Source organism: Columba livia, chromosome 2 (genome assembly GCF_036013475.1).
Source record: "Columba livia isolate bColLiv1 breed racing homer chromosome 2, bColLiv1.pat.W.v2, whole genome shotgun sequence".
In the NCBI taxonomy this organism is placed as follows: domain Eukaryota; kingdom Metazoa; phylum Chordata; class Aves; order Columbiformes; family Columbidae; genus Columba; species Columba livia.
In genome coordinates, this window is record NC_088603.1 from 151541792 (window position 1) to 151563457 (window position 21666).

Here is a 21666-nt window from a genome sequence, read left to right on the forward strand (position 1 = left end):
GCTCACACTTTTGTATAATGCAGTCACTTACGTAAAGACAAAGAATATGTAACTAAATAAAGTAAATAATCCTTGAGTAGGTTCCCAGTGCTGCAGGCTGGCAAACATCTCCAGCTCCTTACATTCACAAGATACATGTTCCTCAGCAGAACTGACACGTTAAGTTCAAAATCATGAAGAAAAAGGAAGAAAACAATTCAACAAAAGTCTAGACTTCATGCTTTGAGAAATTAGTAAATTTCAGATTTTAAGGACAGAAAAGTCTATCTGCAATCACCTGAACAGGACTCTTGAATACTACAGGTCTTCTCTGGACTAATTTTTGATTGGAGTCCAGTCATGGAAGTATAGATACTCACAGCTGTTTCAAATCTGTTTTACTATTATTTTCAAATACTTAACAGCTCCCAGGAGTCTTCTCCAAGATACAAGAAATTCAGACCTAGATCAGCTTTTCTGCAGTGCTTTTGAAGCAGCTTATGTATCTGCAGCAGTCCCCCAAACAGAGGCTGAAAACCAAGGGGCTGGATCATATCTCCCATTTTAATTAAAAGCATCCTAATGATAGAACATCCACAACAAACTTAGGAGGTTGTTCCCTTGTTGGATTACCATCACTGTTAAAAATGTGTCCATTACGTTCAGATGAAATTTGGCTAGCTTCAACATTTAGGCTTCAAATTCCATTAAACATTTGCATACTGGATTGAAAAGCCCTCTGTTTTCAAATAACTGCTCCCCATGCTGGTCACCGTGGCATATATGTGATCAAATCACACTGTAACCTTCCATGTATAAACAGATGAAGTGTGCAACACACAAAATGTACTCAATATCCACTGATCACCCATTGTTAAAAGAGGTTCTCAAAAAAACTGAACATAAATCTATCAAAACCTTCACTGAGCCCTGTGCTCCATTTCTTGGTAATTTGCCAAGAATGTGTTAACATACTTGTTCCCATATGAGCAATAACTCCTGTGATGGGAGTGTTCGAAATGTCCTGACAGGAAAGCTTGAACTGCGGCCAAAGGAAGCTTTCACTTCCAAAAGGCTGGGATTTGCAAGCTCCTGTGGTGGACTTAGTCACACATGGCGAGCCGTTCAGACTTGTCACCCATCACATAATGAACGCAAATGAGGAGTTCCAATCAGTGCTGGGGCCAACCAGCAATGTTGGGAGAACATCTGAACTCCCCCCAAATTTCTGATGGGATTGGAGGCAGGGGGAAGGTCCACAGCAAGGGTGTCAATTGGAAGACCATTTCTTAGTTGGATCTTGTTTTTTGAAGCTACCAGGAAATGCAAATAGGCATGAAGCAAAGCAATGTGATTTGTGTTACAGTCAACATTTGCATAACACAGTTACGCATGTCTGTGTGTATGGGTGTATAGCAAGCACATCTAATAGTCTGTAATTATGCCCTGGAAAATACACACACTAAGGAATTTCCAAAGAGTCTGACCTGGCAGAAAATGCAATCCCAGGAAATCTGCAGCAGTTTGCTGAGACGATCCCAACATACACTGAAGCTCCATGGCTAAGGTCTGGGTTGGTCAGATAAATCAGATGGGAATCTGCCTTTTCCCTGATTGAACATGTGTGCAATAATTTCTTGGCACAACTACAAATTTGAAAATTGTTTTCCTCAGATATGCCCATATGCAACATGGACATTGGCTTTAAAATTGTCCCTGTCAGTAAAAATCAGCTGCTAATATATTCCTGGAAAGTAAACATAAAGTGGCACAATATTTAAACAAAAGTGAATTGATTAAAAATCTGGACGTGGCAATGCCCGCCTTTGCACAAAATGCTGAGAAGTTCTTACAAAAAAATTCAAAAATTTGTTTTGTCTCTTGAAGATTTCTCAGCTTTCCAATGTGAAAAGAAGAGTTGATACTCCATTTATACGCTTTTATATCATTTCTTAAAAGCATGTTACCATCCATTTGATAAAACTGTAGTAAGCAATCTGCCACTGAGGTGGCTCCTCTGTACCTATTGCTTTTGACTTCTGCCTCTGTGTAAATCATAGAGGAATTTCAGAATACACAGAAATATTCACTTTCTGCTAATATTATATCAGGATTTCAGTTAGAAGAATGAAAAAAATATTACCATTGAATCTGTGTTTTTTGATTTCTCACTCCATTTTAGAGCTTTGATGTAGAATTGTTCCCAGTCCTATTCTGCACCCTAAGTTACCTCCACACTGCTGTCTTTGCCTTATGCTTCTGAGACAGCCAGGTTTTACTTCCATCAGGGCATTTTGTGATTTCTCAAGCCTTCTTCAGTTTGACGGGATTTTATTTGGGTTCGTTGTTTTATTTTGTTTTGTTTTGTTTTCCTGATCCTTTACTTACGATATTTCAATGTAAATAAAAATGAATTTGCTGTAAAGCAGTAGGTAGACATTTTATGGATTCCTCTACTTTTGAGAATAAGTGGCTATTTCAAAAGACAATTTTCATCCAGGCAATTATAGATGTGAAGATATCTCTAGGGTAGGTAAACCCAGTGACCAGGTAGAGGAAGCAAGGAGCTTCTTCTAGTCTTGGAGGTGCAGAAATGTTGCAGCAAATGTTTGTCAGTATGGGAATATGGAGAGAGAGGAGGCACACACGTGCACAAACCATCCCATAATTAACAACGTGCATGGTGTAGGAGGGAGACCTCCGTTCTCTGAAGGATGGGGTGTTAGGTGAGGGGCTGGAGACCAGCAATTTGGTCCAGGGCAGCAGCTGTCTTCATTATTGTGGGCTTCCCCTTTACTGCAACTGGCTCCGAGGCTGCTGCAACTTCTGTGTACCGAAAAGACTGATGAGAGAAGACCCATCTCCCTTTCCCCTGCACAAATGGTTTTGAAGCAATCTGCAGCGTGCTACCAACTAATGAGGAGAGAACAACTGCTTTGAACCATTAAATGAAAAGATTATGTCTGACTTTATAGCATTTGAATTTTGAAGAGAGAAAAAAAAAACAACCACAAATATAATCATTATTACTGTACTGCCCTTTTTCTTGGAAACATCACATTTCTGTTCACCACAAGTTATCTCTATTTTTCTCCGTTTCCAGGACAAACAGACTACAAAACATTTTTGCAATGCTCTACACATTGCAGACAGACAGATTTTTCCAGACTGTCCTCACAAGGACTACTGAGTCCACCTTCTTTTTGCAGTATCTGTCATTTGTACCATTACTCTCAGCTTTTTGTTCTCTTCCAGCTTTTCATTGTTGTCAAACTTCTGTATAAGTCTGCAAAATCTTCCTGTCTGATGAAGATTGAGCTAGTTACATTATTTTTATGTTTAAACTCATTCAATTTCCACAGAATAGTGATTGTGGAAATAAGCACCCTTTTGTTTAATGAGTCGACATTAGGCCTTTATATACTTGGGTGTTATGTGTTTAATGAAAGAGAAGTGTATTTTCATAGACTATCTTGACTTCTTTAGGTATAGAGGGCTCTGAAAGATTAATTTGATACAAAGTACAACATTAATTACAGAATGAACTGCACCTTTTCAGACTTTGGCTTGGCAAGGTTGGAAGAATTTATTTATTTTCACATGTAATCTAATGTCTAAGACATTCAGCACTGAATGCCAGTTCCTTCCCATGACAGCCGCACAGGAATAGTTAAACATACCAGAAAATGCACAGAAACACATACACAAATACACAGTAAATAAATGGAGTAACAGTCTTTTACACTGCTAGTGTAGTCTCCTACTTCATGCTGTGGTAAGGTGACAAGTTGTTTCGCTCATTGCTTTTCTCTCAGTTGTGGAGTTAATAATTTTTACTATGGATCTTGTGTATTGACAACACCTTCAGCTGATCAGCATGTAAACCAAATGGCATTTGTTGTTGTTATTGCAAAGACTATTTTTTTTATTCTAGACACCTTTTTTGCAAGCTCAGGTGAGCTTCAGCCTGAGGAGGAATTCCCAGAGCGGAGTGCACAGCACCAGATGAAAACACGCTAAAAACTTTGGCTTGTCTGGTACACTCGGCACACTGCCAGAAACAGAAGAAGCCATTTGCAAAGCAGGTAGCCCATTGCCTGGAAAGGTTTGTTAGCACATTTCAAGTCGATGTGAAGCTCTGATTCACCTTCATTAGCTTGTGCCCAGAGGGGAACCCAGCATTGTTGATCTGCACTGGTGTTATCCATGTAGGGTTATATGTCTACATTGCACAAAGGTGTGACTTGCTAGGCTAGAAATCACAGGCTATGACAGGCCAAACTCTCAGCTTGTATATCGTTCTAATCAAAAGTATGATGGAAGTGCATGTAGACATAACCAACTAAGCTTTCAACACTTTTATCTCCCTTCAGAATAAGATCCAGCCCAAGTTCTGTGAAATTTGGAAAGACCTTCCCTCCAAAGTCTCAGGAGCAAGACTTTTCCTGTAAAACTTACAGTGGGAGGTGCAATAACTCTTTCCTGGAAAGTCTCCAGCCGAAATTTGCAGACTCAAAAGATTAAAGATCACAGGTAGGCTCACGGATGCAAATATAAACCTCTCAAAAATGTGATGCTACGCCTAATATGTTCAGACTCACCTCTAGTTCAGATGAAAGCTTCACCTTAGGGTGTTTATCCAAATTAAGTTCCAGTGACAGTTATTCAATGTCCTAAGAGTTTTGCATTTAGCTTTTATATTAAAAAATGAGCAATTTTTTTTTTTTGCATATGCCTTTTATGTTAGAAAGGATCTTCAAGATAACACTGCTAACTATTGCAGCAGCATTTCAAGGCCCAGCTGAAAGACTTCATACAAACACAGAAGAGATGTAGCCTTTTGAAAATAAACGATGGTGTAAACAGACAATGCAAGCATAATTGTGGGAGGAAAGCATTTGCAAAGATGTGACCTTCAGGGTCATGTTGGACAGGTCAGGAAGGGAGACAGTAAGACGCTAAGAACCATATCCATTGGAGTCAAAGAGTTTTACTGCAGAGTTCAATAAACCCAGGATTTCAGCACAGATGGAGCTAAAAAAGATGGAGTGCCCAGTATTTACTCCACTCTTTCAAAGCTGTGTAATGGTGTTAGAATATCTTATTTTTCATGCCTGACTAGTTAAAGGCAAAACAGAATATATGTTAACAGGTGACACTGAAAGAAGCAGCAAGCCATTTGGTGTACACCAGTTGGCATAAGTCAATGCATTTCTGTTTTCTGCTTTGTTACCCACAACTATACTTTCCAAGAACCTCAGCCAGCAAGTCCAGAATACCAGCAGCTCTGTGTTCAGCATCACTAGTTTAAAATTATAACTCCCTTAGCTCCAAGATCATTTGAGGGCCCTTTTGTCTTTCCATTTGTATTTGAAGTTTTGGATTGATGTGAGCTGCATTTTCAAGCTCTTTGCTCTGTCCATGAGAGTAGAAACCATTAAAGAAATGAAATAGCGTTTTAGAAATATGGGATTCTTACCTCCTGCAGAATTTCTGCATCCTGGTCTTGAAGAGAGTGTTGAAGTGTCACAAAGTAGGAGAAATAGCAACTGCATTCCTGACACAGAGAGCACAGGAACACAGAAACAGCAGTGGAGGCTTCTACATTGAGTAGAAATAGTGCAGGAAGACCATAGGTTTGGTTTTCGCACTGGGCACTATTCAGAAGTTCTCATCATGAGGAATGATGTCCTAAGGCTGAATCAGCTGCCCATATGAGCAACCGGTTCCTTCTGTCCAGGTGCCTTCCCTGATCCTCTTTCTTTGCTGATATGCTTGAATTGGTTCAAGTTTTCCAAGAAAACTGGAAACAACTCCACATACAATTTACAGATTTTTGCTTATCCTGCTTTCTCAGGCTTATATGAACTTTCTGAATGCATTTTGTCCAACTTCATCCAAAACTGATAACAGAGGAGAGCTCCTGCTAGAAACAACTTTTAACAGGAGACATGTATAAAATGTATTGAGGTTGCATGTAGCCTGGAAAGCCACTTTTTCAGTCCACCAATATCCGAAGGACATGGCATTTATTTCAGCTTGTTTCTTAAAGAAGTGTTGACTGCTCAGTCACCCATGCAGGTTTGGCCTGTCTGCAATGTCAGTTATTTCTTCCAGGCCAAACGAAAAGGAAATATCACAGCTCAATCAAAAGGCTGCTCCATTGGTCTGCTGCTCATTGCACTATTTACTTAAATCACTATTTCCAGACATCTGTGATGTTAGGCTCGGTGTTTAGTCTTAGTGATAGAGCATGATCTTTCCCAGGTAGGATCTTATTCCTTCTTCAAAACTTCTCCCTTTGAGCTACCATCTTCCACGCGTTACACTCAGCAGAATGCTGAAATGTCCAACTGTGGGGCACACAACTTTGGCATAACCATTTGAGTTCACTTGCAGAGTGAAAGAGATGAATTAGTATCTCCATGAGATACTCTCTTCTGAGACCTAAGATACATAGACAACAAAAAAATTCATTGCATGGTAACAGAATTGGAATATTTGTCTACTCAGAGATCACTGAATTCTACAGTGCAGCAATTTCACTCAGGACCAGGTGCTCCAGGCTATATGGTTGCTGTGTAAAAGCAAATCCACACCTTATGAAAGCACGTAACCCTGTATGACAAATGGGAAATTATTACACAATAATTATATGCCATTGCAAGACCTGATTGCTGGTACCTATCATTCCAAAATATATCTTCTCAGATTGCTATCAGGTGGCTTACACTGTAACAGTCTCTCAACTTGTGCCCTCCCTTTAAAACCTGCAGTGTGATGATCTTCATTGGCCCTTGTCCATAGGCTCTCTTTGAAGGATCTCAAAGCACCTGCAGAAGAAAAGCATGATACCTCCAAGCTGGCTGTGAACAGGATGCAAACACGGCCACAGCTGAGACTTCAGAAATCTACCTCCATACCTTCTCTTTCCTCTCTGACATTGAAATGATACTTCTGTTTGAGCTTGCTTAGCCAGGTCTGTAGTTCAGGACAGAGAAATGTCTTTTTCACACCGTTTCTAGTGCCTAGCACAATGGTGCCCTGAACTCAGTCATGCCTATAGTCCGTATAATCCTATGGATAAGGAAAAGTAACAACATCAGTGTCACTTCAAGCTGCACCTAAATATGTCAAAGGGGCTCATCATCACTAACTGATTAAAATGGGTTGCAACTAATCAGAGGCAATGAAGTTGGCATAATTCGAGGGGGAAGTGCTGACATGGGGCAAGAAAGTGATTAAATATCATCAGCCATCTTTTTTGATATCAGAACAAGCTCCCTGTCTGAGCCAGGTTAACTCCCACTTTCTCATTGATGCACTGGAGGATATTTTCTAAAGGATTCAGCCATATGCCTTTCATTCATTACAACTCCTCCTCCTTGTGCGAGCACTTCTCTTACCAGTCTGATATATCTAGCCAAGACATGCAGAAGCAACTGGCACAATTTCCCCTTGCACAATCTGTTTCAAAATACTTGAAAGTTTTTCTTTTGAAATAAATTATTCTGAATTTCATGGGTTTTTTTTGTTGTTTCAGGGTTCAGCACAGTAAAGAGTATTTTCATAAGTATACAGCAGCTCAGAGGCCTAATGCAAACTGAACCCAATGTATGAATAAAACAGAGCTGCCTCAGTTCTCCCTGTGTCCCACCATGTGATGGCTTTTCTCATATCAGAAACTGCTTCATGCCACTTGTAGGTGGTAAAGCAGGGAACAGCTGGGTTCCAACAAAGTGCCAGGGTGGCAGTGCTGGGAATACGGTGTTTGCAGAATGGCTTGTGGGCAGATCACTCTCTTTTTCAGATAGTTATTTTGATAAAGAGCATTGCTTAGCCATTAATTACATCCACGCTTCTCGTTCTTAGTAGCTAACAACACATAACCCAATTATTTCATATGTAAGGATTTGAGGCCATACATACACTATGCATTTAATGAAATAGGTGTTACATTTAACAGAGTCACAAGTGACACTTATGTTCCTATTTGCTTGGTCCCTACATTATTCATTTCCTTGAAATCTATATCAGATCTTATGTTAAAAGAGCATGATGGTTGGGAGTAATAAAATCTCACCAAGGAGATCAAGTTAGCAGTAAATAAGAAGCCAAGACAGGAGCTGAAGACAGTGATTAATTTTGGCAACGTAATGAAATGGCACTGAGTTAAAGGAGCCTTTAAACACATTCTGAGGTTTTTCCAGCCTCCTTGCCTTGTGATTTCTTTTCTAATTTGGCATAATATTTTCTCATGCTGAGGTATAACCTGCCAGTGTTAGTGTCCTCTCAACTATTGTTACCAGAGGTCTCATAGGGTTTTTGAATTGTTATTCATCAGATATTAACATCTAATGAATACTGTGAACACAAACAGACAAATCCTCACTGAAATCAGGTATGTTTTAATAAGTCAGAAGAGTTCTGCTGATTTGCATCAGCTGACAATCAGATACAATGACTTCACGTGTGCTCGAAATTGAGAAACTGTGGCAGCCCCTTCCAAACAATTGTGTGGCCCAGCTACCTTCACATCACAGTGTAGCATGATGCTGTTTTCCTCATGCACAACAAGTGTATTTATAGAATGGAAATGAACCTTCCACATCCACACTTCAAGCACTGAGTTTCATGAAAGATCAAAAGCATGTTAAGTTTTTAAAAAAAATACAAAAATATCTGTTGTATAGAGTAGGAGTCCACCCTTACGTGAGATTAGGGTGTGTGAGGACACCAAAATTAAATCCAGAACAGCATAATTAATCTCTCACTCCACCCCGTGCTGTACCAGGCAGTACCATTTTATTTTTAACATTTTTAGACAAGCCAGAATGCTAATAATAGATGCTACAAGAAGTGCTGAAACGTGAACTCCCTATACAATCTCTACCTTTGTGCTCTGTCTTCAAGCTATCTCCCAGCTCAGCCTAGATGCTTTCAAAACCCTCTGTCCCACTAGGCAGAGCAATTGACTTATTACTCCTACGAATTGTGCACATGGGTTAGCATATGTGAAAACATGCCCTTGCCACTATTAATTCATCTGCTCTCCATGTTCCACTCCTGTTTCACCCACTCACTTTTCAGATTTAAAGTGCTTTGGGGGGAGGGAAAAGTTTATCTCTCTGGGGCAGATTGATGGGGGAAGGAGCCGAAGGATGCTGCAGCCTCACCCCAGAGTGCCTGGGGGACGGACCGTGTGGATTCCTGCCTTGTGGCTGAAAACTACTCCCACCCTCCCAATCTAATCCTTCTGTTTTAAAAGTCTGTATGGCCTATTCTAATGAAGGAGATCTGGCATGAGAATGTTAACACTTATAATTACTCTTTTCTTTATATTTTTGGAAGAGCATTTAGTCGTCATAAATAATTACAGTGACGGTTCTGAAAATATTTATAGATCTAGCTATAGCCTACATTGCCACAGTGAGTGTTTTATTACACTTCTCTAGCCAAGCCAAAGACTTGTGAGACTGTTATGGCCCTCGAACAGGTAAATATCATCCTGGATTTGTGGTTTTGTTTGTTACATACTGATGAGAGTTGTCTCTTAAAATACCAAGTGGATATAAAACTACAGTAGTGATGATGGTTTTCTGGTAAAACAGTGGTCATTTAATAGGTGTCACTACTGGAAGAAAAATGCATTTAAAATCCCTGAAAGGTCTCTCATTTATTTTCAGTTGCTGGAGTTCTTTGAGATGCAGCATGTGCATTTGTGTCCGAACCTTTCATCAGTGGAGCTGTGCCATCAGACCTGGGACCCTTCTCACAAACAGCTGTCGGGAGGATCAAGCCTTGCCATCCACCCAAGGAAAATGCTCACAGAGAGCATTAAAACAGTCATATCAGATCATATCAGGCACATCTTGTCAGCAACGCCCGGCAGCAAAGCTGCTCCACAAATTGCTCTACACCCTGACACCCTATTCTTCTTATACACCTTGGTCCCACCCAGGCATTTTGATGCACGAGGGAAATCATTCAAACTGCCTTTGGTACAGCCAGGATGACACAGGACTGCTGTGGAATGCATGTCACATAACACAGAACTCCAATAAACCTTCTTGTCTCTTAATTCTATACAAGCTTGAAATTCAGACACAGTTTGCCAACAGTCACAATAAAATCTTCTCAGATTTTGAAAGTGTTTCTACCTACTACCTAGCACTGTCAATTCTGTTTGTGTTGGAATTTCCATAGTTTAGGTTTTTTCTTCACTTGAAATTTTGATCTTTTGATTCAGTTGGGCACCATAAAAATGAGTATTTGAGTTAAATAAACCCCCCAAGGTACAAATTCAAAATCAACTTAACATGGCATAATAAGTTTCCAAGTGTCAGCTGAACCACAGTAACTGCCCACATACTCAATCACAGCCTTGGGCAAAGGTGCAGCAATTTATTAAAACAGAGGATCTTGAACTACACAGTTTGAGCCCACAGTAAAGCTTCAGAGAAAAACAACAGTGTGAGACAAGCGTATCAGCATAAAGCCTTGAGTGATTAGTCAGTGGAGGTACACATGATTTCAACAGAGAAATCACATCCCCTCCAGCCTTTTCTATTATTTTCATTTTTCCCACAAGAAGATTATGGTAGGGTGGGCTGAAAGGTGGGACATAGAACCACAAACATTTTATTTTTGATGTCAGCCTTTATGTTATGGATACTGTTGTGCATGCTGGACACAAGCAAGCCAAAAAAAGCCACAGTCCTTCCTTTTAACCACTTGCTGTTTAATGTGAAGAACAGCAACCAACGCCAATGTGCATCTTTTCTGGCAAGCACTGAAGAAAGCTGTGACAACAAAAAGGAGAAAGAGAGCACTAACAAAGCTGCCAAAATCCAGCACCAGCCTCCTCTCTGTATTTGAGACCATCCTGGTCAAGCCAGAGCAGCTGCAAACAAGCATAGCACAAAGTTGGACCTCTGGAAGGTTTGGAGAGGATATTCAGCTGCAGGCTGATGGGGAGATGAAGGAGTCTGTGTTGCCACATGTGGGTTATTCAAAGCATTTGCTTTAACACTGAAGGCTATTGCATCCTGTGGGACTACTGCCATTGAAGATTTGGAAATAATTTAGAAATAAAAGGATTTAATTAATCAGTCCTTCTTCATTTTTTAGTTTGCCTCCTCTCCTCCTCCGACTTTCAATGAATTACAGTGGCAACTAGAAGCAACTCTGGGGCCCAAAACCTGGAAGAACCAGTCCCTGAGAAAACAAGGCTCTTTCCCATAGAGTCTGCAACCAAAAGGGAAGTTCTCCTGACATTCAGATCGAAACATAGGAAGATTTACATGTCCGGGTCATTCAATGTCTTGTCTCATAGAAACTCATTGGCACATCCAAGGTCTGGGCTCAGTCTGTCAAGGGTTCCTCAGTGCTGTTCTCCAGAGATGCAGGCCCATCATTCCAGGCAATTCAATGTCCACATGGCCTCCTGCCTCAACAGTTCCTCAGTTGCTCATGTCTAATTTTTCTTTACTATCTGAAACAGATGGATAAATTCTTGTAATCTGACTATTGTATTTTTAATGCACTCGTTACTGAAGGATTTATTCTAGGCAATATGGCCTGTCTGTCTATGTGCTATAATCTGATCTAACATCCAGAGGCAAAAGTTTTGTGAGTCTGAATATAGCCAAGACTGAGCACATTGTGGTTTCACTCAACTCTCTCCTTTCCTCTGGAATGTATTTGCGGTGACATTTCCCTTCTGATTATCAGCATCAAGGAAAGCCCTATTATTTAAACAACAGTTGTAAAAAAGATTGGAGTATAATTATTGAAGGTCACCCTAGGGCTATAAGGAGGTGACAAAAAGCATCATGGTTTTTGCATCATTCCTTGTGAAGCAAGGCTCCTATGCTGATCAGGGGAACTCAGTCTCTGCATCCTTGGACACAGAGGAAGGGAAGATAAATTTCCTCAAGAGGTCAGAAACTTCTGATTTGGACAAGCTGTTTGGTCTTCAAAAGGATGCAGAGGGAAAGCCCTTTGTCTGCTTAGCTGGTCCTAGGATATGACACAACTTGCATAACTGCAAATAGCTGTTCATAAAACTTTCCAGTGTTGGCCTTGGACCCACTCAGGCTGACAGACTTCTTTATTGTTCTGAAATGTGTAAATCCAGGGAGGCCTCTCTTCTCATTATCAAGCACATAAACCACTTTCACTACCCATTTTTGAGACCTAAAGAAAAAAAAAAAAAAAAAAAAAAAGCATTAATCTAGAGAGAGCCAAGGGAGTGGTATATCAAGTGTTCCTCCATCAAAGAGGACTAAGGTGTGGAAACAGAGATTGAAGTTAGTACTATATACACAGACAGCTCTTTGGGGATCTCCAGTACGTTGCCAGTGTTAAGCTCTCTAACACCTAAGTGACAGCTGGGGCACATTTACAGAAAATTGCAGTATTAGCCAAATAAGCTTTCTGCCTCCTCCTTTTCCTCCTGTAACGAGAGATGTCTGAGCTGGTGCCAATTTATCCTTGAATTCATAACAGAAACAAAGCAGTTCTGAGGCTGAAATTTCTAGTAGTTGTGTGACACTTCTGCGACAAATCATTGCATTATAGGACATCGGGGATCACGTTTAGCCTAGTGGGGATTTCTTCTTACGTATTCAATTCCTTTTTGAGGACTTGAAATATTTCCGTAAATTCCGACCCCAATATTGACACAGTCTTAAAACTTATTACACACTAATCTTAGACTTTTGCTTTGAATGGCCATCAGTTTTATCTGAGATGGAGAGGTAAGGCACTTTCACCTTAAACCACTTAATCATGGTATCATTCAAAACAGAGTTGTTCTCATCCCCAGCTTCTGACAACTTTCTGCTTAGACTTTTAGCACTGCATCTAAGGTTCAGATCCAAAATAGTGGGAGGGAGTTTTCAATGTGATTGTTTTCCATGGAGTTCAATGTTCTGCAGAGTTCACGTCGAAGTCCCTGGCAAAGAGCAGATTGCACAGTCAGATTAAATGATATAAAGGCTCCTTCTGGCTTTAAAATCTCTATTTGCAAAAATTGTCAACTGTACGTTAAATATTATGACAGAACTGTTTGGGTGAAGGCTAAAAGTGGGCTTGTAGGTCATCAAGGTAGACAAGTTGGGTTTATATAAATTAACATCAATTACAAATCCAGCCCAGAGGTGGCCAACTGCATGAGCTGAGAGAGAACACCTCAGGTGATGTGTTGGCCCATTGCTCTTTCTGTCTAAGAATCAATTTAACCCAAAAAGTAGTAATCCAGTGTGAACAGTGTGCAAAATAAGGAGGCTGTAGAGCAGTGTTTATGGTTCACAGAAATACACAAACACACAAGAAAGTGATTCCAGGCTAAAGAATTAAAGAAAACACACACATAAAGTTTCTGCCCTGTTACTTTGGGTTGAGCTATATTTAAAACAACTGGTGGCACTATTCGTTATCAGGAAGAATCAGGAGATGGGCTAATGGAGGAAATTAATGTCCATATGGCAAAGGCCAGTGGTTTCCTTTTGCTTAAGCACAGCTGAGAAAATATCATGATAATGTTATCTTTCATGCAAGCAAACAGCATGGAAAGTGGCCACTTCTTTCTGCAGAAACCAGCTGCCCACGGAAGCTATCTGTCTGTCTGCAGGTTTTCTATAGACTCTTTCACCACAGCATTTAAGCACTTCCCTGTGTAAATTAAGGATGCTTGAGTCAAGAATAATCCCGACACTATCACAAACAGTGACAAAACTAGGTCTTTCAACTAAATAAAATAAAACTGTATGGAAGCAGCTACACTATATTTATTTGTAGGAATTAGAAAACATTGCAGTTCTGTACGGTGCTTTTGCTAAGTCTCATGATAGGCAGGTTTATCCCACTGAGAGAAGGGCAGGTTTCCTTGAGTAAGTCTCACACTCAAAGGATAAAGATGCCAAAATAAGTCCTGCCAGAAGCAGCCATAGCTGTCACTGGAGCAGAGGAGACCTACAGCAGTTGCTACCAAGGCTCTGTTTTGCCTAAGTATTTTAGGCGCAGGAAGATAATCTTTGAAGAAAATATCTCTATTGGAAACAAACAGTCGAAACAAAAATAGCCATGAAAATAAAATTGCCTTTGACTGTGCTAATTTGCAAATGTCGGTAAAGAGAAATCTGCTTTCAGGAAAGCAGGTAACAAAAGAAGGGCATGGAAAACCTTTCATGTGAAAAGAGATTGAAATGAACACATGCATGAGAAAGGAAAAGAACAAAGGGCACTCAACTAAATTAAAAGGTAGGATATGCTAAACCACTCAGGGAACTACTACTTTTCATACCATGTGCAATCAAACCGTGGGATCCAAGCTTTCAGGTCTTACTTGAGACCTAACACTCAAAGGCTCAACTTGACTGGACATTTATATGAGTAACAATAATAATTGAAATTACATAATATTGGAGAGTAGCAAATTTTGGAAAGATGATTAAATGTTCTGTTTTTGGAGTGAAGCTAGTATCTTCTTTAAGAGTGGAAAAGATCTTTGTGTCTTCATCTGTTTGGCACAGGTTGAGAGTATAGATTATTTCACTTAGGCCTGCTGCAAGGGTTTTTCAAACGTCCTCGAGTAGAAAGCATTTTGGGCTGACCACTATCTCTGTGCCAATATTTTTTGGATCCCTATCACTTCTGAAGCCATAACAGAAGTCATATTTTTTTTCAAACCATCTTCCAATCCAAATTTATTCTGGTACCAAGCACTTTTTGCTAATAAAACTTAAGCACATTTCACAATGAGAAATCACTGCAATTCAAGAGAAATGAAAGCAGTTTGAAAATACCACCCAAAAATGTTAAAAAAAAGTCACATTTTCTTAGTTCATTATCTTCTGCAAGCCAGAGGAGTGGAGGGAACTGGGTAACATTTTGGCACCTCATAACTCATGATATTTTTTTTTCCAGGATTGTTGCTAGCTGGAGAAAAGATACAGCAAAACCTTGCATCTGGTTCCAGAGGTGAAGACGTGAACACCTGCAACTCACTCCATCTGTAAGGAAGCTTAGAATATCTAAATGAGCTTTGACACCTTTAAAAGTAAATAAATAAATAAATCAGGAACAGCACAGATCTCTGCTCTGTGCCCGTATCAGAGGCAAAAAAGCAAGTCATCTGCAAAGCAGCAAATTTGATAATTCATTATCCAGTCTCGTACTAGTATTTATCCAATGAAGAACTGACTTTCCTGTGCCACAGACAGCCTCTCCAGACTGCCTTGGAGATGACACTTGGGATGTCAAAATTTAGGTTGTTAGGATCCTGTAATTTCTGAGGGAGTTGGTTGTTTGCTTGGTTCGTTGGTTGTTTTTTAACTGACATCATTGCACAGCTCTAGAAAAAGTACTCCACAAAACAGGGATTTGGACTGTGCATGGTTAGGGCATCTTCTGTGCCCAGTGATATTCACCATATGTTGTTAAACTTAGTGCCTTAAAATCGTAAGGAAGAAAACAAAATACCTCTAGTGCTACAACTTTCTTCCTCATTGTTTCAAATTGTATTAGTGTTGAAGAAGGAATAGTCTCTGCATGCCTAAAACGTTAAGCAACACCTTATAACCCTGAGCTCATGCACCAAAACCGCCTTCACAATTCTTCATTTGCTTTAAGGTCCAGTGCTCATTTAAAGAACCTTTTCAACCAGTTCATTTAATATCAAAGCCATTCAACAAAACTAACATGCCTGTTAGTGCTGGTTGAATTGTATCAGTTTTTCTGATCCTTATTGCATAAACTGAATATAAATTAGTAGAATTCCACTGTAGTTTTTTCTGCTTCATTTCTTACCCTGGGTTGGTATTTGAGTTTTGGCATCCAGTAGAATACCATCTAACAATATCTACAAAAAATAGCAGCTATTAATTGCACTATACAAAATAAACAAAAAGCTATTATTTCCTTTAGTGAAATGTTACTATATATATGTATTTGTACATATTTATAAGCAGAGGCTCATACACACTTTTATAACAATCTTCCTTAATTTAAAAAAAAAAAAAAAATTAACCATTTCCTTTTAGATGCTAAAAATATTTAAGTCAAACTGGTTATTTTCTACCTGTCAGACACGTACGGGCCGGTTCCCACTGCTGTTCCTTAATTAAATATGCTCACATTACGAGTTATCAGGTTATAAATGGGTCTTTTTGCATTTTCACAGGCCAGCTTACCTTGCTACCCTAACAGAGTATATGCAGCAAGTAAGTATGTTGCCACCAGCAGTGAAAATTACTTTTTCCTCTGTATTATTTAGCCAGTAAGCTCCTTGACTCCTTCATATAGTAGCTGGGGTACATGGTATGCGCTGAGCTAGCAAAGACCAATGCCAACAGGACCCTCCCTTGCCATTTAAGCATCCATTTTAGTCATATGTCAGGAATGGTTTTGCATGAGATCAGGAACACTTGACGCATCTGGTGAATAATAAAAACAACTTGGTAATTTCAGAAAAATTGCAACTTCAGGTTGCAATGTGTAACATTAGTCCTAGGTCTAGTATCTCTATATTATTCAAGAGGACATACTTCTGATGATTGCTCCTAGGTAATCATTGCAATTCTTTGAACATTAAATGCCTTGGCTCAACCCAGTAATAAAATTAAATTCAACATGTGTCACCAGAATATACCTTTACAAATAAAAAGCAGTGTTGAAGATTTAATATACTCTTTATGGTAATGAACAGTAATTACTTTGGAGATTTAACTATTAGTTTTGGACACCTTAAAAACATAGAGGTGACATCCTTTGAGTGAGAAAAAAAAAGTCAGTTAACTTTATATTTTTGGAGTTGCACATGAAAATCTATGAGGTTTTGGCTTTCAGGTGCCAAAGAGGTTTTTGGAAATGGTTGGTCTCACGGCAAAGGCCACAGCTTTGGAAACAGCTGGAGCTCTTCAAGGTATGAAAGTCCCAGTTGTTCATGACCCCATGTACCTGGAGCTGCCACCCCACAGCAGAACCCCCAGAAGATGTGGGGTGGATGTCACCCTCAGCGGATTCAGTCCTCTGCAGCAGTTCCATCGAAGCAACCAAGTGCTCGCTAAAGTGAGGAGCGTTTATGGACAACATAAGGATTCATGAAGCAGCAGCCATCTCCAACCACACCAGCTACAGGCCCACAGGGACATTGCACTGTGCCCTACATCACTCATGCATTTCTGAAAAGGATGTCCTAATGGTTCCTAGAAAATGGATTAAGGTGCTTCTTGATAGCATCGCTTCCCCCATTTCAAAACTGGCCTTGAGGCACGCATTACAGTTAATTACAGATGTGCGATGTTTTTGCTCTTTTTCAAAAAGCACTTGTGCAACCAAACTTCATGCTTTGTTATTTGGAAGAAGCACTTGGCTGCTGTCACCAGATTACAGCTAATTTGTGCATGGTGAGGGCAGTAAAAGCGTGATGCAGAAGAGGTTTACGATGGAATTAATGTGGTGGAAAGGCACAATGCACAATGGAAGCTTTTTCTTTCGTAGCCTTGTACAGATGCCAGTTTATAAATTCAGCTACTAACATAATCTGATTTTAAGGATGGTACACATGCTTTGTCCCTTTCTACTTGTTTATTACGTTGGTTACATAAAATACATGTCATTAAGGCCACAATTGCTCTTGATGGTGTTGGTTAAGCCTTAGTGTGTCATTGCTTCGAAGTCTGTCTGTCTTTTATTAACCAGGTTTCAGACATACTGGGCCAATTTGAGGCCCAGCTCCTAAAGCTCCACCTGTCCCCCTCACAGATCAGAAGATGGACTAGACATCACTCCCAATGCCAAAACTGAATATAGTATTAAGTACAATGTACAAGAGGAAGCCTAGCACAAGGAGGTGCTGTAGCAGATGTGCACATGTTTCCCAGATAATAAATTTATTGGCAGCTATTTCTGCAAGACTTAAGCTGAAAGACAGTAGAGCAAGGTTTGTAGGTGGAAGAGAGGGAGAAAAATAAAATTAAACCAACATTAAAGATGGATTTTTTTTACCATGTGAAGACCCTTTGTGAAGTCTGGATGCCTCAGATCAAAGGGATCTGTGTCTACCTCATGGGACTTGCAGCCACTCCTGTTTAACCTGATTCCTACGTGCACATTTGGAGTTATCTCTGGTGGCAGCTGAACGGTAAAATGACCCATCTGACTGTGCAATGTGTCTGATGGAGACTCGTATCTTCTTCTCGTGGATCCTGAACATGGGCTGGGAAGGTTGCGATGAGCAGCTGAATGGTTGCCCTTCCTTCACCAGGACCAGACATTTCTGCAGGGGATATCTGACGATGCTGCTTAATACAGTGCTCATGTAATGATTGGTAGGCACAGCAGTTGTGAATGGTCATTCCTTACCAATCAGCCTTAATATGCATTTCTCTTTAAAAAACAATATTAATTATTTAAGCAGCATTAGGCATATTTATTTTATATAAATTGTTGGGGGGAGTGCTTAAATAGTTTAAGTCGTATTCTAATTTGAATCTATTTTCTTTAAGAACTTCTGTTATATTTTCACTTGTTTTCTTCATCAATTAGACTTGAGGTAAAGAAAAATTACAAATTCTGTTACTTAATTTCTCTGTTACAGAGCTGAGTTCAATGCTCAGTTCAGCTGTGTTTGCACTGTGTGATCAACAAAGGCAGCATTCGTGTCCTCTGGTATTTAAATGGTATATCATCTGTCAAAAAAAGGAGAAAGGAAAAAAGAAGTAATATCTTAATTTTTAAAAAGCTGTCTCTTTCTCACTCCACCTGATTCATCACCTTGGTGTACTATGCTTAATAATGAGACTATTTTCTTTAGAAAGCAGCATTATTATTTTTTTTTTTTTGCCAAAACCCAATTACTTTTTTTTTTTTTTTTTAATACAGACTTCAGCAGTCCTTTTTAAAAATCTCTGCAGAGAGCAGATATCTGTTATAATTCACCATAACACCAGTTAATTCCTATTCAGAATATGTGATTTATAGCTCAGACATCTGACAGCCTCCTGGACTATGAAGAAGCCAAACTAAACCCAGCAGAGGTTGTGCAAATTGTTAACTTATGGGACAATTTTCTCCTCTACTTTGCCCTTTTCGGTTATTGCTTTTTCGTTGTGACTTGCCCTCTTTCTCATCGTAAGCCTCTTAAGGCAGGAATCAAGTCATCCCGGTAGTTAACACGGTGACTGACCCATCAACATCCAGACTCCCCTTGAGTCTATTCAGTGCTATCAAAATCATGGACCTGTAATACCACCCCCTGCCATGCAAGTGGTGTATGTTATTAAAAGCTTTCAAAATTCTTTAAAAAGGAACAAATGATGTGGCTGAGGGGAGGAATGGACCACAGAAAAATGCCACAGGCTTACAATACATCGGTTCTGTAATGTGCAATAGCCATTGAGTCCTATTTGCCATTCTGTAAGAAGATAAAGGCAGCAATTCATGCCGAAGATGCTAAGAGTGCAAGAATCAGTCTCTGGCAAGTCCACAGGCACTAGAGGTGATTTGTTTCTGTCTCTACCGCCCATGACTGCTTTTGCTAGAGGTACTGAACAAGGGCATGTCCTCCACTCCTACAAGTAGCTCTGACTCATCACAGGCATCAAAACACACTGAGTAACATTGGAAAAAAACCCAAACCCAAAGCCTACATTCACATGTGTTGCACTCCCTGAACTGTGCTCACGTACTTGTGCACTCACCCAGCTCCTTCTTCCTTCAATAAGCGTCCAGTAGATGCTTCAAGTACAGTGAAAATCAAAACTCTTTGCAAAACTGGGCTAATTTGCCAGACCCTTATTTTAGTAGTCTAGCAAATCATCTATTCCAAAAATATTGATCTGTCCTTTCTCAGTGCTCTGGAACAATACATCTCCAGTCCTTTTTTAAGAATTTGTAGCACGTAGGTAATTTTTCTTTGTCCTGTTCTGATGCTTTCAATCAGATTCATCCTATTTCCAAAGAAAGTAAAAGAGAAAGTGTCTTAATGGACCTTAAAGAAAATTTCAAAATACTCAATTTTAAGTACTATTTGGAATTAAACAAACCCTATGGGTCATTCCCTAAAAAAGCATCTTTTCTCAGCTGTACTACTGAACACAGCATACATCACTTTGGCAAGAGTCACATCACACAGGACATGAATTCAGACTTTGGTTTTCTGCATCTCTTTCAGCCATCAGCAGAATTACAGCCACATGTCCACCCAACAGCAGCCAGCTGTTCAGAAGAGAAAAAAAATACTGGTACTTAACTGATATACAGGAGTAATAAAATTGATGGACTATCAGAAGCCAGTCATAATTGCTTTGGATTAACACCTCTGCTTTCTCTTTAATCGCTATTAGTGATGGCACTTGGTCCTGACCCCCGTCCTGCATCTCTCTGTAGGATCACACTTTCAGCAAGACACCAAATTTCCCTCTTCTGTAATGCTGGAAAATTGGCATGCAGGCAGTCCTTGGGGCTCTCCAACTGAGCAGAGACAAAGCTTGCATGCTTTGACTGGATCATGATAGCCAGACGGTGACATTTTTTTTCTTGTATGTTTTCTTTTGATCCTGGAAAACTAGCTTACATGCAATAGAGAATAATATTATCAGGAGATCATTCAGTTTTGGCTACTGCAGGGTGTGGAAATCACACACTTTGTTAAAAGCTGCCTAGTGAAAATGATCACCAGAATTTTTTTAAACAGATTAGGCTATTGCTTATCACTAGTTCACTCTGAATTGAACAAAGCTTTAGTAACTGTCTTAGAAGAGCAAAAGACTTGAAAATCCTCTGTCTTTTCCTTGTGTAACTTAAATAAAAACTGATCTGGAAGATAAGGATGTTACAAATAGACACCTCCTCATATAAGCAGAATAGACTTGAATGGGTTAAGCCATATCTGGCTGAGTCCCAACAGACATAAAAATCACCTGTGCCTGCTCTGAAATAAATCAGTGTCCTTTTCTGCTGCTGCCGTTGTCTGGAAATAATGCAAATGCAATGGGCCTGCAGTGACATTGTGCCGCACTCGAAGGATACACATAATAAATTGTCCCCTAATACTGTTAAAGAGACATTTTCGTCTTACTCAGTAGCTTTTGAGGTTGAACTGTGCTCTGTACTAGTTGAGGACTGTGATATGGTGTCATGCCATTCTGTTCTATTATTCATTTAGCCTCTTATTGCTTATATGCACGTTTGGTTCTTGAGTCTCAAAATGCATTTTGCTGCTTACACTCAATGATAGAGTGTTTGCTGGCATGCATGAGAAAAGCAGGGAGTTTTCTTTCTACTTTGTGGCTGTTGTTTTAATCATTTCTCTTCAACAGCAGCTGGAACAGATCACAGATTCATATGATTTGGTTCTACCACATTCATCATTGGGAAAAATGCATGGCTGTGTTAAAGGAGGACAGAAAGAATTTGTCTGCCCAGCGGGAAGGTATTACTGTGCCATAATTGTTTGCTAAAAGGAAGCTGGAATAAAAATGGAGGCAAATGGGTATCTGTGTCAATCCAATCCATCAAAATGAGTTTAACTGACTGGGGAGTCACAGCTTAGGAGCTTGATGTGGAACCTGGCAAATCCAAATGAAAGGAAATAATTAGTTACTTACTTTAAATATTTTAAACCTTAAAAATTATATCTGATTACATCAACTTCTGTGAACACAAAAAATAGTAGAACTA

General features: G+C 39.7%; 1 long non-coding RNA gene across 3 annotated transcripts in view; it reads right to left on the bottom strand.

The window, feature by feature from the left end:
• LOC110362457 (uncharacterized) overlaps positions 1-21666 on the bottom strand; it is a 132505-nt gene that overhangs the window by 58307 nt on the left and 52532 nt on the right. For 2 of the 3 annotated variants that reach the window (XR_010470798.1, XR_010470800.1), the window contains 2 exons: positions 19686-19934; positions 13812-18674 (listed from right to left, as the gene is read on the bottom strand). This is a non-coding gene — a long non-coding RNA (uncharacterized LOC110362457). Of the gene's footprint in view, positions 1-5458; positions 6427-13811; positions 18675-19685; positions 19935-21666 lie in introns of those variants that run through there. The other variant, XR_010470799.1, reaches the window with a different exon arrangement.